The following is a 17,449-nucleotide window of genomic DNA, read 5'->3' on the forward strand; positions in this document are numbered from 1 at the left end:
CCCGACGAGCAAAAAAAATCTCCAAAAATTTCTATGAAAAAGCAAACAGAAATTGCAGAGAAAAAATAAATTCGATCTAAAAATAAAATTGCAAATCTAAAAATTGATCATACCATACTTGCAAATCAAGCCTTTGGGTGCCAGTTTGCAAAAAAAAATTGCCTCAAATTTGACTATGGCCTAGGGTACGAAAAATTATAGTCAATTTTAATAGAATCAACATTTCAGATGCAATGGCAAGGTTCGTTTAGGATCTAGACGTTCCCAATGACTGCAATACTTTGGATCTAGGTCGAGGTGTTGAAGCAAGAATGGTCTTGAATGGCTATGTGAAGAGAAATTCCCTTAGCTCTGATACCATGTAAGAATTTTCCTAGATTAAGGAACTCAAGCACAAGCACAAAAATAGACCAAAAGAGTATGATCAGAATAACAATATGATATTCAATTGATGTACATACACACTAGGAGTGCCTAAATATAAAGGCCTTTGAAATGCTTCTAGAATGCCTAGGAGTCAGCATACTGATAAGTCTTACAACCAAGCACATGTCCACTAGGAGTGGATTATCCTCCATTAAGCATAGGAGTAAGTGTGATGATAAGAGGATAAGCCTACAAATGTGTAGCACGTAAAATTATGTTGTAGACACCATGTGCTAAAATAAGAGTGTGAATAATTGTGTTGTCTACATGACAACTCAATTAATTATGCAAACTCCAGTGTTGTAGACACCATGTGTTGAATTAGAGTTTCTTACTCCTGTGTTATGAACAAGACAACTCATAAGAGTACGCAAACTCCTAGGTTTCAAACTAATAAATAATAAAATAATGTATTGACCTAAGTAAACTTAAGTAAAGTGTAATAAGTAAATACTTATTTACACCAACATAATTCCGTTTTGAGTTGTTCTTGCTTTGTCTTTCTACTCAACAATGCTTGTAAGACTTTCGTTTGTTCAAGTGTCATTGTGTTAGGGTCATACTTAGGTAGTGTAATCACCTCATCTAAGCTCACTGGAGTCCCAGGTGACTCAATAATCTTCTCAACTAATTGTGACCTTGGGGTGCTAACACTCAACAATCTGATTTGTAGTTGTTTCCCTTTAGCACTCAGCCCAAGCATTTGTGGCCCCATGGAAGTACTCGCTTAAGAAGTAGGTGTAACTAGTTGAACAAGTGTATCATTTGATGCATCAGTATGAACAAAAAAAATACTCAACAATTATATGAGGGCTTGGATAACCTCTTTCTCCTTTCGCTTGTCAGCCTCCTCAAGCTTAGGTTGATCATCCTCCTTTGTTTCCTCAACATTAGATCCTGAGGCATCTTGAGCAGATTGATCTACTTCACCTTGCTTAACTCTTTCAACATTGTAAATAATAAGATTAGCCACAAGAGGTGGATATTTGATCACTATTAAAGCTTTTCCCTACTCCTTGGCACTTACATCTTGTTGTCCCTTATTATCAATTGTGATTGATGTGATTTGAAAGTTATCAGTCAGGGTGGTCACAGCTAGTGCACTGTCAATCTGTGGGTATTCCTAGATTTGTATTAAGACTGGATTGGTGCATGGAAGAAGAGTGTTTAAGGTTTGAAGTGGAACACTTTTTAGTTCATTCTCAGTCAAAATATTTAGATTTTATTGTTTCTCTTCAGGGATATCTTCTATAGTGACAACATCTTCTTGTTCACTCTCTTCTTCCTTCTTCCTTATTTGTTCGTCCAAGATCTCAGGCTCATCATAGTCTTCTTGATTATCCAACTCAATTGCATCTCTTTCTTCTTTTTATTTTTCCTCTATTGTTGATGGAAGTAACAACACAAATGTTTTCTTCCATATCAAAACACTTTCCTATTCTACCTCATCTTCTTTATTCGTCAAAATTTTGTAAGCTCTTATCTTTCATATAAACTTCTTAGAAAAATCTCTTAGGGCAATAGATATATGTATCTTCCCTAAATCAAGCATTGTTTGGGCTAATGTAGCCTCTCTTATTTTCCTTTCTATGGATAATGCCCACTTCCACTTTGCATCCAATTTATTGTACAAGTCTTCTGGAATGCCTTTGCCTAATTCTATAGGTGTATATTTAAATTATATCATCATATCTATCATATCTTTTTCAATTTTCTCTTGGTCTTCCTTATTCAAATAATCATACATAATATGCTTGAAGCCTGCTAGTCCAATTGAATTTCTGTGTTCTCACATATGTGGTCAATGTCCATGGGAGGTTTCCAAGGAACAATCTAAAGTTTTCTCAAATCATCAGACTTGGTTCCCTCTCCCTCATCCTCCTCATCATCAAGCATGACTACCAACTTCCTTTCTAGCTTCTTCTATAGACTCTCATCAGTCTTTTTTTGGTATGCTTTATCTTTGGCGAATTTTTCTTCACTAGAGTTTTCTTTGGTTTAGTAGTTGGGGGTGGTGTTGCTTTGGATCATTTCCTTGCGAGTATTCTTCTTTTAGGATCAACAGTAGGAGGGGTAACAATTTTATTCACATTCTTCTTTAATTCCCTCTTCACCTTGGGATCCAGAATCACAATATTGTTTTTCATTGTTGCCTTGGGTTCAGCAACCACTAGTTCTTTTCCCTTAGATTGTTCCTCTTATTCTTCTTTTGATTCCTCATCTTCTCCCTGGTCTTATGTTATCTACAAGGGTCCTTCACTAAGTTTTCCCTCAAGATCAGCTTTCATCTTTTTCCCCTTCCTATCCATCTTGGGAACTTTAGTCTACATCATCATTTTAATCTTGGCTAACTCATAATTCCCAAAGGGCTCAGTATTCTTGGCAATTTCCTTAGATAATAGGGTAGTAACTGTTGTAGTGACATCATCCACATTCACTTCATATTGCATTGGCCTTAACCATGCAACCCTTGGTAATACTGCTTGTGCGTATGTGAAATCAGTGTCCACCATGAAACAAATATCTTCATAATATTGGTCTACAAATTATTGTGGTATCCTCATTCTATTTTTCATTTTTCCTTTAAATTCTTCAAAGTAACCATTTATAATGGTTTCAAAAGTTTCACCCAATCGTTCAATAAAACCATTTATTTTCTAGGTCACGGGTCTCATTCTATCCCATACAACAATTCCAACAATTGGAAATAAATTTTGTACATAGAAATATATACAAGTTAACAATGGCCCATACTTACATGATGTATTCTTTTCCTTCCTTATTGCTTCAATATTTTTAGATAATTATTGCATTTGTAACTTGGCAAGCTCATAGCTATTGTCTTTCTTCACAATTTTTTAACCTAGGTCCACTACAGTACATGGAATGGTGTTAAATTGGCTCAATTGATAGAGCTTTTTTATTATCACATGTACAAAAAATTCAACAACGGGATCTTTAATTCCATCAATTGACATTCCTCGACCATTCCACTTGGCCTTTGTTTGATCTTCAATAATGTTCTTTTTTGTGCACCTAAATGTCTTCACTCAATCTAGGGTTGGATAACCTATCACTTGGTGGATTATCACCTTGTTAATATTAATTGGTCCACCTTCTAATCATAATTTCATTTCCTATACTCTTCTCAGTAAAATCTTTATCCATTCCACTTTATAAACCTTTGGAAATGTTACGGCATGAGTAAGCCCTTTCTTAGCAACAATCTTGTTCTCATCATTCAAAATTCCATTTTTGCACAATTTGTCATAGGCATTTCGCAATTCATAGTCTCCAATATCTCCAACCTTACACATATAACATGATAGAACATCATGTACCATTAATACTCAGGAGGAATCGATGACAGAGCACTTGATGCATCTCAACTCATCACATTGTCAAGATATGCCTTGAACTTTGGTAGAGGACATTAATCATTCCTCACAATTTGCGAGTTTCTTTCCTTAAAAATTTCCTTTCCAAATGTAGATGCGGAAGATGTCATTTAAAAAATAGGGTATTGAAATTAACTTCAACAACTTCCCTAAACAACTGAACTTAGTAGTTTGAGTTTTACTTACTTTACTCTGTTGTTTGCCTACGGCATGCTATTGATCTACTCAGATTTCTCTTTGATCACCTTTAATTGCTCTAGATGCTCTAAATTGCTTCGTGAATGAAAATAATCTTAAAAAATTGATATAAACCTTCAATTTGTCAAATTAGGTCTGCAATGAATGCTTTGTGCTATATTAGGTGCATTACAGTTGTCTCAACCTTCACATTAAATTTTTTCCACACTACTTTCCTTTCATTTCTCGATCTTCATTGTAATTGCATGCTTACCTCGACGAACATATCAACTTAGCTCTGTATGGAAGCTCAGCTCATACAGAAATACTTGGTCGCTACAAACAAGAATATTGATACTCAGCATCTATTATGCATATAAATTCTTTTTCTCAATTTTTTCCTCAAATATTTCCTAGTGCATCTTAATTTATGCATATATGGAATTTTAATTATTTCACTTGTTGAGAACTAGTATATAATTTATCATTCAAGTTTATAGTTCCTTACATACCTTCTCTGCTTAGTTAGAAGTGGTGTGATCACCTTATCCATTGGATTGGGTGATCTTAGGTTCACTTGATCTACTATTTCCATCTTCTACCTTCTTTCTTCAAGTTTTTTTCAACTCATTCCTTGTTTTCTCCACATCAACTTTACCATTTCCTTTGATGTGTTCATTTCTTGGTGTTGGTTTTTGGGTCCTGTAGTTCTTGTTGACATGTCCAACCTTGTGACAACTAAAGCACACTAAGCTTCTATTGTCACAAAATTTTATGCCCTTGTCCAAAGTTTTTACCTAAGGACAACCTTGTGAAATGTGGAAACAACCTCCAAGCTATGGGACTTGAATTATGTGGTTGATTCTCCAGAGAAGGTCGGCTTCCTTTTCTATCGGGATGCACTAACTACTCTTGGAGAGGAAAAGGGAGAAGGGATGCATGAAAGAAATTCTACCTACTCTAACCTAAAGGGGTGATGCACCAAAATAGAGGGTTTGAACTTATCTCTGCCCATGAATGCACAATCAACTAGATGTAACCTCAAAGAATATAGATTCAGACCTTTCTTAATTCAACAATTACATGTAGATTGGACAACAAAAGAATGATATAGGAAGAAACTCCACTTAATATCATTTGAATGTCAAAAGTAGATATAATCATGCAAATTGCAGAACATAGACAAAAACATTAACCAGAGGCAAAGAACCTTGCACAGTGTGTTAATGGCTAAAAGAGACTCGGCGGAGGATTACAATGGTTCAGAGGCATGACAAATTATAGTAGCACACATGAAAGCAATAGTAGAGAATCAAAAAAAGATCAACCCTTATAAAAATTACAAAATCTACCTTTATAGCTCAAGCATAACTGAGATATTTCTAACTAGAGTTACTCCCCAACCACTGTCTTAAATGCTTTAGAGAATAATCATACAACTCTGGGAAAAATCTTACCCTGGTAGAGATTCAAATACAATGAAATCTAATATTTTGGCAAAACAGAGCCTTGAGAAGATAGAATGATGCCATTAAGTCATTATGACCAAGTAGATCGATAAAACCAGAGATGGCGAAGTGTTTTTTCTCATTCACTAGGAATGGCATTCATTGGAGAGTGGTTGAAATTGATCATTAAGATCAGATCGTGCAAAAAACATCTCTTCTTCATAGTTGGCTCGATGAACCAACATAGTCAATAGGTCAACTGAATTCTGCAACCAAGATGGGCCACATGGGCCAATAATCTGATTTCATTTTTCCACTCCGCAAAGTCTCTATGTGATTGACCATATCACTTTAAGTAACTACACCTCCTTCAGACTTAACCAAGGAAGTTAACAAAAAATGTCAACCCAATTGCCAATGCCAACTGCAGTGCTATCTCCTTGGACCCACAAGGACACATGTCTCTCAAGTGTAAGATCAAAATCAAGCAAACTTTCCTTTATGATCTCATGGAATCTAGCAACTTCATAATATCTTATGTCTTCATTTTTGGCCTTATGATCCTACAATATCCTCTAATTTTTGTAGCATCCTATCACTAATATTTTTCCCTTCTGATGCTACGGTTAAGGCTTTTGTTGTAATATCTCAAATGAGCCCTTTAAGGCCTCTGACCACTCGACCAGCATAGAATCTTAAGTCTTTCTCTCTCCTCTCCCGATCTTACAACTCTGGCATAACATCATAAACCTTATGTTTCACTTTCCTAACTCTATGCAATATCATAATATTGGAGGACCTTACCTTTCATTTTATGATATTATGATGACCTCTGATATCATTTTAATATTACGATCTTACGATGGACCCCTTGTCGTAGCATCTTAGCTTTATTATTTGGGCTCCCCGATCTTATGACCACCATAAGATCGTGCAACACTCCATACTTTCCTCATGCAATCTTATGAAATTTCATAGAATCATAAGCCCTTGAATTTTGGCTTTTGACCTTATGATATTATATTTCCATGGTATTTAAAAATTAAAAAGCATGGGAAGTAGTCATTTCTCTTTTAAATTCAAGTGTGGTGATTTTGGTGAGAAGGAAAATTTGGCTAACAATTCTGGTGACTCAGAGGGGATGCAAGTCAGCTATGCATAGACTAGTGGCCTAAAGCATCCATTGGGCTACAGAGTCATAAAAATGTGAGAATCTGCCCAACAAAACCCTAAAAATTGTAGAAAGCATAACCAAGAAACTTCAAAATTGCCTCTCTACAACCTCTATAAAACACATGTGCTCGTGCACTTCTTGGAAAACAAGAAACAAGAAAGGACACTATCCTAAACTATATACATGAAGTGCTCATCCTTTGTCAGAAGTAGGACTTAAGATATATTTCATTAACTAGAATAGGAAAAATTTCACTATCAGGACTGCTTAATTGAAAAGCATTGGCCTGTTTGCAACTAATAACCACATAGGAACCACTCCATAGTGTATAAAATTTTGAGTGCCTCCCTGATTTTTCCCTGTCTGCATCCCATCTTAATACCAGATCATCTTCTCTAAAGACTCTAACCCTAGCCTTCTTATCAAAACTCCTTTTCACCTATTACTGATGTGTTTCTAGGGTCTACACGACTTGTTTCCTCTTCTCTTCCAATTCCATCAGTTCTACTATTCTTACTATCATGGCATCATTTTCCATTAAGCTCTAGTTGATGAGCTAGTTCTAAAGATGGAAACTCTAATGAAATTGGAAGCCTTGCTTCTTTGTCATATACCAACATATCGGGTGAATTTCCTATGGCCCTCTTAGGTGTTATTCTGTCAACCCACAGTGCTATCCTTAATTTTTGATGCCAACATCTCTAATTCTCCACTATACTCCTTTTCATAATCCCAATTAGGTTTTTGCTAGATGACTCAGTCAATCCATTGCCTTGAGGGTAGTAGTTTAAGGATGTGATCAAGTAGATATTATGATCAACTACCCATGCACAAATATGAGCTCCTACAAAAGATTTTGCATCATCTTGGTTGAACGGGCACCAAACCTAGTCATGATTCCATCAAGGAATTCAATAATAGAAGATTTTGTGGCATCCTTTAATGTTATTGCTTCTATCCATCTGGTAAAGTAATCTATAGCAACTAAAATCCACTTGTGACCAGAGCTGGAAGAAGGATTGATAGGGCCTATGAAATACAATCCCCATTGAGTAAAAGGTTGGTCCACCTGGATGGGATGAAAAGAAAGAGTTGTGAGCTGTTGTTTACCAAAGAAGAAGACACATTTTTCACACTTCCTTACATACTTATCACAATCATAGAACAAGGATGGACAATAGTAACCAGCCCTCATGATCTTCATTGCATTTTTCCTTCCTAAGAAGTGACCACCATCAGGACCATCATGAAGCTCTTTGATCATTCTTTTAGCTTCGTCTATGTCAATGCATCGTAATAGGACTCCATTAAAATCTTTCCTGAAAATGATACCATCAACCATGACATAAGGAAATGACTGTAGCCTATACTGTCTCCTTTTAGTTCTATCCAATGCTTAAGGGTATCTGCTTCCTATCAAGAAGGTCATCATTTCATTCATCCAAATCTTTGGATTACCATTTCTTGCTTCTTCTTGTTCTGTCAATATCATGGCAACTTCCTCATCTGACTCCTGAGAAAAAATCATATGTTTGCACAATCTCTTCCCTCTTATCAACTTGGTAACTTGGATTTCAACATCATATTCCTTTACTTTAGTAATCCAACTAGCTCTCTTCTCACTAATATCTTTTCTCAAAAGAAAATCCTTTACACTAGTGTGGGGTACCAACAAATGGATCTTGTTATGAGATAGAAGGTGTCTAAATTTCTTCAAGGCTTTGATGACTACAAGGACTTTCTTCTCTACATAATTGTATTTGTCTTCATATCCCTTAAGCCCTTTACTAAAGAAGGCAATAGGTTGTTCTTCATTCTTATCATTTGTTTGAGGTCACCTAAATTATAAAGAACGAAATCCTTCTCAAAGTTTGGATTGATAAGAGTAGGGGCTAAGACTATTCCTGCTTTGATCTCTTCAAAACTTTTCTTCCCTTCCTTGGTCCATGAAAAGAACATATTCTTTTTAAGCATGGTTGTAAAAGGTTTCACCATGGTAGCTAAATTAGAGATAAACCTCCTCAAAAAAATTATTCTACCAAGAAAAATTTGCAAACCCTTCTTATGACTAGGAAGAGAGAGAGAAAGTATCACTTATCTTCTTTATGGATCAATAGTTAAACCATCCTTTGAAACAATGTGTCCTAATAGTTTTCCTTGATTGGTAGCAAAGACACACTTGCTTGGGTTAAGGGATACCCTAAACTCTCTACACCTTATGAGCACTTGTCTGAGATGACCAAAATGATCTTCTACATTCTTTGAATACACTATGATATCATCAAGGTAAACCAATCCAAACTTTTCAATCATATTTTTGGATGTTATCTCCATTTCCTTTTGAAATGTAGCACCTACATTCATTAGACCAAAAGGCATCTTACTATAAGCATAGGTGCCCCACTTGGTGGTGAATGTAGTCTTGTACCTATCAGACTCTTTGACCAGCAGTTGATTGTAACTAGAGAATTCATCAAGAAATTAGAACCTCTCCAAGCCACTGACCTTGGACAGAATCTATTCCATGGAAGGAAGGGGATGGTGATCCTTAAGGGAAGCTTGGTTAAGATCCCTGAAATCCACACATAATCTAATCTCTCCATTCTTTTTCCTAACAGGGACAAGGTTTGCTACCCATGATGAGTGCTTGATAAGGAAAATTATATTAGCCTCAATCAGCTTGGATAGCTCTTTTCTCATTAATGGCTCAATTTTAAGATTCACTAGCCTCTTTTTTTGTCTTACTGGTTTGATACTATCAATTAAGTCTATGATATGCTGAAATAACCTTGTGTCAAAACCTTTTAAATCATCATATGTCCAAGAAAATATATCATTAAACTCTTGACATAGGTGAATGAAATTCTCTTGCTTAGTTTCATAGCATACCTTCCCTATGTCTAAGGTCTTTCCATCAGCAACCACAACTGGTGTATAGTCATCTTTGTCGGCAGCTAAGTTCATGACTCTAACTCTTGCTTGGTCATTAGGGTTGAAAATACTCCCTAAGGTAATAAGACCTTTTGGCAATTTTTTGGAACTGAGATTGATGATCTGATCTCCATACTGGTCATGTAACCTAGACTAGTTTCTCTCTAAGAATTCTACCTCATTCTACGAGAAATTTACAATTAGTGCATCAGATTCAAAAATTTGTCAATTGGTGTTGTTGTCAGGAATTGCAGACCTAACTACCACTTTGATTTGTTTCCTCTTCTCTTCCTCAAGATTCCTTGGTACATCATAAGATGCACCCACTGCTGCAAGCTTATCAGCATGTTTATTTTCTTTTCTAGGGATGCTCTAAATATAAAATGCATCGAAACTTTCAAGAAAATCTCATACTCTATGTTTATAAGACTTGAGCAAGTCATTCTTAGTGACATTTTGATTTCTCACTTGATTAACCACCAACTCACTATCTCCATAGACACTCAAAGTTTGAATTCCTCTTTTGTGAGCTAGTAGAAGACCCTGAATCAAGGACTCATACTCGGCCACATTATTGATACAACCAAACTAGAGTCTAAAAGAGAAGTAGTACCTTACTTTTGTAGGAGAAATAAACATCACACCCACCCCTTATCCATTCTTATTCCTTGATCCATCAAAATACATATTCCATATCCCACTCACATCTTCTTTGGTTTTCATAAGGTTAGGGAGAAGAGCATCCTTTTCTGACACATAGTATGTACCAAGACCTGTCCCAAGGGTTTCTGATATGGGATAAAATTGATATGCATTAGCCCATTCATCTAAGAGAAAATTAGGTATCTCTGCTAGAGAAGTGGCAGGCTCAAATTCACTATGTCATTCTCATCCATTTCTAGGATAGTGCAATTCATATTGATGAGATTAGGGTTGTAGGGTTCAGTATGATGGGCGGTTAGAGGCTTTGCTCTAATTGAGGCCTTGGTCCCATATCTTGTTCTAAAAAACATATATGACCAATCAAAATATATGTAACCACCTATTTGGGAAGTGAAGTCTCTTAACAAACAAATGGCAAGATGCGGTTTGACTTCAGCAACGGATATATCTTGAGTCACAATACAACTAGAGCATGCATGTAGGGCCATTTCCATATTCCTAAGGATCCCTATAGTGTTAATAGTACTACCATCCAACTGTAGTACATCCCTAACAATGGGCTCATATTTCATTTCTAAAGCATCAGCAACACACCTAGGCATCACTAAACTACTAGCCCCTAAATCAATCATGCAATTGTGGACTAGCTTATCCCCTATAATTAGACAAACATAAAATGGAGGAGGTCTAACCTTTTTACTTGTTTCTACCTCCTTTGATGGTTGCACTAGGCTTGTGGCACTTTCCATGCTAGGTGGTTGATCCTTAGGTTCAATACTTGCCAACTCTTGCTACATCAACCTCTTTTGCATGGGTATAGTAGCAACATCATCCCACATGGAAATATTCACATTTGTCTTCTTCATCTATTCTCCCACACTAAATGAGGCATTAGGTACTTTGGTAGAAGCCTTGGGAACTGCATGTGTAGGAGGTTGAGATGGAACAACTTGGGGACTATTCACATCTCCTCTAGAATTACTTTGTTTTTGTTGTAGAGGAGCATTGGCTTGATCCTCAACTACTTGTACATGAGGCACTGCATTTGACATTGAAGCTTGACTAGGAGGAGGAGAAGTAGCACCTTCAATAGCTCTTATTTTCCTCCTAGTGTTGTGAGAAATGGAATCCTAGTTTACATTACAATGTTCCTCCACCTGATGATTCATAAAGGAGAAATCACCTTATCTTTGCATATATGAGGCATATTTGGATTGGTTCTCCTTGTATGATTGTCCTATTTTAGGCTCTTGAATGGTCAAAGACAAATGAGAATCATCCTTCTAACACATGCAATAGGCATCGGAGTAGTTACAGGGTGGAAAAAAATCTTGATCTTGGGCCATATTGTTTTGAGGGACTATGGCCCTACTTTGGTTTACATTTGATGTTGAAGCATGACTATTCTTCCTACTCTGATCAAAAGAATTGTTCCCATAATTATGATTTGGATGCCTACCATTGTTCGGAGTTTGATACTACAATTGATGAGCCTTACTACCTTGAGCTTGTTGCCTTTCCAATGTCACCACTTTGTTGCCCACTTTTTGCATCATAGAGAAGCTATCTTCCAATTTCTTCTCTTGGCCTTGCAATCTTTTATCTATGTCTGACATCATAGACTGCATCATCTCCTTGATTTCATCTATTCCATTTGAAGATGTAGAAGCTTAAGGGACTAGAGCAAGAGATTGTGATGTGGAAGTTACGGGAATAGGAACCATTGTTGGTTGGTGATTTGGGACATCAAGAAAGAAGGGCATAGGAGGCCTTGGGGCTAACTTTTGTCCTTGTATCAATATGTTTTTTGCCCTTATTGTGATTTCATAAGCATTAGGTAAAGTGTCTCCTCCCGTGGTTTGGATTGTGGTGGCAATGTCAGTGTTAAAAGATTTGACGTAATGTAAGAAGGCATTACCAGGGGTAGGCCTCACTAAAGTAGGTATTTTGTCCCATGTTTTATGAATTCTGTAACTGAAATCGGCGATACATTCATGGGGGGCTCTTTTTATAGTAGTTAATTGTTCTAAAAGTGACAAATAGTCACTTTTGTCCTCAAAGTGTTTACATAGTCCTACTCCTAATCCATCCCAATATGTTATAGAACCATGTGATAGACTTATGTACCATTATAGGGCTTTTCCTTTTAAAGATGAATCTAGGAGTCTAACGGCCACATCATCTTATGTAATACCATGGATTTTACATACATTTATGACCTCTTGAATATGTTCCAAGGGAGAGATAGAAGTTTCACCAGTAAATTCAGGTATACTTTTGAGTGCAACTACTAGTATGTCATGTCTTTGGACCAATAAAAGAGGACTTCCACCATTAAAGGTGGCAAAAGCATGAGCTCCAGCCATATAAGCAAGTAGTCTATTAATATGAGCTGATGGCATTCTAGGTTGAGATCTCATAATAGGAGGAGTGGAAATTGACCTTGCAGGGGTATGTATTTCTTCTGTACTCCTAACGGGTGATAAAGATAATATGTTCTTTCTTCTTCTAGCATTTGAAAATGAGAGTTCTTGATACTGAAAATTACCTCGAGAAGATGCCCTTGTTTCAACTTTGGGCATGAATCATAGCTACTTTGGTCTAGAACCAGATATGAAGGGTGTAGAGTCAGCAAGTGCTTATGGAAATGAGCCTCTTAAGCCCTATAATACTGAGAGCAACACTACTTCCTCAGCATCAACTTGAAATATTCTTGAACTTAGTCCCACCGGGCATGCCAAAAATTGTTGTCACAAAATTTTTCACCCTTGTCCAAAGTTTTTACCTAAGGACAACCTTGTGAAACATGGAAATAACCTCCAAGATGTGGGACTTGAACTATGCGGTTGAGTCTCTGGAGAAGGTCGGCTTTCTTTGGTATTGGGATGCACCTAACTACTCTTGGAGAGGAAAAGGGAGAAGGGATGTATGAAATAAAATCTACCTAATCTAACCTAAAGGGGTGATGCACCAAAATAGAGTTTTTGAACTTATCTCTACCCATGAATGCACAAACAACTAGTTGTAACCTCAAAGAATATAGATTCAAACCTTGCTTAATTCAATAATTATTGTAGATCAGACAACAAAAGGATGTTATAGGAAGAAACTCCACTTAATATCATTTGAATGTCAAAAATAGATACAATCATGCAAATTGCAAAACATAGACAAAAACATTAACCAGAGGCAAAGAACCTTGCACGGTATGTTAATGGCTAAAAGAGACTCACTAGAGGATTACAATGGTTCAGAGGTGTAAGAAATTAGAAAAGTACACATGAAAGAAATATTAGAGAATCAAAAAAAGATCAATCCTTACAAAAATTACAAAATCTACCTTTATAGCTCAGGCATAACTGAGATATTTCTAACTGGAGTTACTCCCCAACCACTGTCTTAAATGCTTCAGACAATAATCATACAACTCTAGGGAAAATCTTATCCTGGTATAGATTTAAATTCAATGAAATCTAATATTTTTCCAAAACAGAGCCTTGAGAAGACAGAACAGTGCCATTAAGTCATTCTGACCAACTAGATCAATAAAACCAGAGATGGTGGAGTGTTTTTTGTTATTCACTAGGCATGGCATTCATTTTAGAGTGGTTGAAATTGATCATGAAGATCAAATCGTGCAAAAAAACCTCTTCTTCATAGTTGGCTTGATGAACCAACATAGTCAATAGGTCAACTGAATCCTGCAACCAAGATGGGCCACGTGGTCCAATAATTTGATTTTGTTTTGCCACCTCATAAAGTCTCCACGTGATTGACCATATCACTTTAACTAACTGCACCTCCTTCAGACTTAACCGCAATGGTTGACAAAAAATGTCAACCCAATTGCCAATGCCAACTGCAGTGCTATCTCCTTGGACCCACAAGGACATGTGTCTCTCAAGCGTAAGATCGAAATCAAGAAAATTTCCCTCTACAATCTCACAGAATCTGGCAACTTCATAATATCTTATGTCTTCATTTTTGGCCTTACGATCCTACAATATCCTCTGATTTTTGTAGCATCGTATCACTAATATTTTTCCCTCCCGATGCTACGATTAAGGCTTCCGTCATAACATCGCAAATGAGCCCTTTAAGGCTTCTGACCACTCAATCGATGTAGAATCTTAAGCCTTTCTCTCTCCTCTCACGATCCTATGATTCTCTGATCTTACAACTCTAGCATAACATCATAAACCTTATGTTTCACTTTCCTAACTCTACGCCATATCATAATATCGAAGGAGCTTACCTTTCATTTTACGATATTACGATGACCTTTGATATCATTTTGATATTATGATCTTACGGTGGACTCCTTGTCATAGCATCTTACCTTTATAATTTGGGCTCCACGATCTTATGACCACCGTAACATCACAACACTTCATACTTTCCTTACACGATCTTACAAAATTTCATAGCATCGTAGGCCCTTCACTTTCGGCTCCCAATGTTACGATATTATATTTCCATGGTATATATAAATTTAAAAGCATGGGAAGTGGACAGTTATCTTTTAAATTCAAATGTGGTGATTTTGGCAGGAAGGCAAATTTGGCTAACAACTTCCATTTAACCATTTCTTACAATTTCCTATGAAATGTGACCTAACATAATTTTATGGGATGTGACCATATTCTCCACAATAATGACAACTATATCATGTGTTATAATCCCAGTTATAAGAATTACCTTGCTTAGGTGCATGCTCTTGCTTCTTAGATGTTGAGTTGGGTTTTGACTTGGATTTGCATTCTTGAGCTCTATGTCCATATTTCTGATAGATGTGCAATGTCCTTCAAATCTGGGTGTATCAATTGTCTTTGACCTGCATTCATGTACTTGATGTCCTTGTTTCTTGCAATTAAAATAGTTACCAGTAAACTTAGGCTTAGAATTTTTCTTACCAATCTTGCTTCTACAAATTAGGTTTTCCTTTTGGTTTTTCATTTCTTTTCTCTGCACTCTTGAATTATTATCCTTCTTTAGTATATGAAGAGTTTTTGATATATCCTAAACTAGAGGTCTCACTAGATGACCTTGATGATCTCATCAGTTCTTCAAAGTATCTTATAACTTAACGTGGTTTGTTGATCCTTTCCAATAGTTCCTTCTCAAATCTTAATTCATTCCTTAGTTGGTCACTTTGTGATCTCAGATTTGCAATCTCTATGTCCTTTCTATTTAGCCCCTGATTTACAAGTAGCAATTGGTTCAGCATGTCCAACTAATTTTTTGTAAGCTTATGCACATCATATGACCTTTCATCAACTCTGGTAGCCATTTGTCTTGTGTCTTCTTCTACCATGACTTTTTCTTCTTCACCTTTTTTTTTTTTTTCAGTCACTTCACATAGCCTCATTGATTGGATTTCATGTTCTCTCCTCAATCCTCTGACTTCTTCATTCAAAATGTTGTTCTTCTCCAATAGGTCTACTATTGTTGCATCACTGTCACTAGAATTTCCATCTTCAAACATTCCTTTGGTATCCACCTCTTGGTAGAGTGTATCATTTTTTTGAGTGACCATATATTTCCTTTTCTATAAGGATTTCCATAACTCCTCTCTTACTACTTCAAGATGTTGCAATATGATCTGGATGTCAAACATCTATTTTCAATTTTTTTCCCAATTTGTAAGCCTCCATCTTCAAGAACTTAACTCACAAGTTATTAGACTTCTTCTAAGAGAACAAAGATCTGATACTAATTTTTGGAAGTTTTAGTGGAAAGAAAGATACTAAGAGGGGGGTTGAATCAAGATCTATTAAAATTTCAACTCCTTGAAACAAAATAATAGATTAACTGCATTCACTCCTAATCCATCTCATATCGTACATCATATACCATGTAATCATAAACTGTAAAACTAATAGATCTAGCCATGCATCACATCCATCACCATGAAAAGTAAATGTAAATACATAACACAAATATTTGGTTACCCAGAAACCCTCCAAGGTGAAGGTAAAACTATGGTGGGGATGACACCCACAAATCTTCACTACTGCAGCAATAAAGTGTATATGCTAAGGCTATAATGTTTGATCACTTATGGTGATCTACCCTATGAGGCATCTTCTCTATTAGGAGCTTTACAAGACTATTATGTCTACCTTGATTAAAATATTTAAACTTGCAACTAAGCAAGCACTATGTTAGGATATTTAGCTAGGTGTATTAAAACCACTCTGTTAAGAGATTTACCCTGATCCACTTATTAGAATGTCTCAGTACCTGATGCTTCAGTTTGCACTTTATGCTAGATTACATATCTTCTCTTTCCTTGACTAAACTAATCTCATTATCTTATATGCTTTGTTATGCCCTTCACTTCTAGGTTGCTATGTCTAATCTTTGTCTCTAACTATTAAACTTGGCCTTCCTTTCTCTATCCTTAACCTTCTCACACATACACGGTCATCCTTTTTTATCTAGGGCTTGGTCCCTTCTTAAATAGACTAGAGAAGTTTCTATATCATGATCAATGATCCAGAGTTCTCTCTTTTTCTGCTTAGTCCTAATTTTCTAATTGGTTACTCTGCTTAATTCCTAGAGTTTGATGTCCTTTGGAAAAATGTGTAATTATCTCCTTAGCTATCTCTATAATCCATAAATCTCACATATAAGTCAGCCAAAATGATATACATAATTTTTTGTGTCATCACAAGCTCATATGTCAAAACTTGTTTACTCGACAATTGAATATCCTGACAATCGGTCATAATTAATATTTGTGTTGTCCCTCAACTTCTATATGCTCGGAAGTAACTGAATCACTTGTTATATACTATCTCTGCTTTTCTTGGCTTCCTTATCTTTACTCGGTTGATACTATAACTCGGTCAATACTTGGAGTGCTTGGCAACCTTAGAATTTCTTGGCTTGTAATGAAATATAAACAAGTCCATGAATACCCAGCCTTCATTAGGTGGCTCAGTCGCAGTGATGACCGACCAACTCTACCTAGAAAATGACTAAATGTTAAACACTAATAGGCAACAAGGCTCAGAGATTAACAAAAGCTACATGTAAGGGGGGGTCTTACAACTAGAGGTGAAAACATTTTCACATAAGAATATAGAGATATAGAGTTTTTCCTTCAATGCCAAATGGGTAGATTGTTGGCTTGATATAAGAATGAGATGAGAAGACTAGTGAACTAAGAGGTGAACTCAAATATAGTGATGCATTTGGTTATCAATGATGGAAACATAGTCATAGCA

This window comes from Cupressus sempervirens, chromosome 7 (genome assembly GCF_028749045.1).
Source record: "Cupressus sempervirens isolate cs-2001-9-10 chromosome 7, ASM2874904v1, whole genome shotgun sequence".
NCBI classification, from domain to species: domain Eukaryota; kingdom Viridiplantae; phylum Streptophyta; class Pinopsida; order Cupressales; family Cupressaceae; genus Cupressus; species Cupressus sempervirens.